Source organism: Schistocerca serialis, chromosome 4, assembly GCF_023864345.2.
Source record: "Schistocerca serialis cubense isolate TAMUIC-IGC-003099 chromosome 4, iqSchSeri2.2, whole genome shotgun sequence".
Lineage (NCBI taxonomy): Eukaryota > Metazoa > Arthropoda > Insecta > Orthoptera > Acrididae > Schistocerca > Schistocerca serialis.
In genome coordinates this window covers 667,979,752-667,980,304 of record NC_064641.1, presented here as the reverse complement: position 1 = coordinate 667,980,304, position 553 = coordinate 667,979,752, and the positions used below count along the sequence as shown (strand labels likewise).

The window sequence follows — 553 nt, the reverse complement described above, 5'->3', positions numbered from 1 at the left end:
GAGATTTTCACTCTGCAGCGGAGTGTGCCCTGATATGAAACTTCCTGGAAGATTAAAACTGTGTGCTGGACCGATACTCGAACTCGGAAGCTTTGCCTTTCGCGGGCAAGTGCTAGTTCTGCAAGGTTCGCAGGAGAGCTTCTGTAAAGTTTGGGAGGTAGGAGACGAGGTACTGGGAGAAGTAGAGCTGCGAGGACGGGGCGGGAGTCATGCTTGGGTAGCTCAGTTGGTAGAGCACTTGCCCTCGAAAGGCAAAGGTTCCGAGTTCGAGTCTCGGTCCGGAACACAGTCTTAACCTTCCAGGAAGTTTCAAGGAGTCTTGAGTTCGATCCTGAGCCAACGAAAATTGTTATGTCTTCTATCTTTCTTCCTCCAGTTTTTGATAACAGCTGATAACCGTCTTTATTAGTCGGTTACAAATTACACTACTGGCCATTAAAATTGCTACACCACGAAGATGACGTGCTACAGACGCGAAATGTAACCGAAAGGAAAAAGATGCTGTGATATGCAAATGATTATCTTTTCAGAGCATTCACACAAGGTTGGCACC

At 47.0% G+C, this 553-nt stretch overlaps 1 non-coding gene across 1 annotated transcript; it reads left to right on the top strand.

Moving 5' to 3' along the window:
• The first annotated feature begins 211 nt into the window (after positions 1–211).
• Positions 212–286, top strand: Trnas-cga (transfer RNA serine (anticodon CGA)). Its single transcript has one exon. It is a non-coding gene; the product is annotated as a tRNA-Ser (tRNA).
• The last annotated feature ends 267 nt before the right edge of the window (positions 287–553 follow it).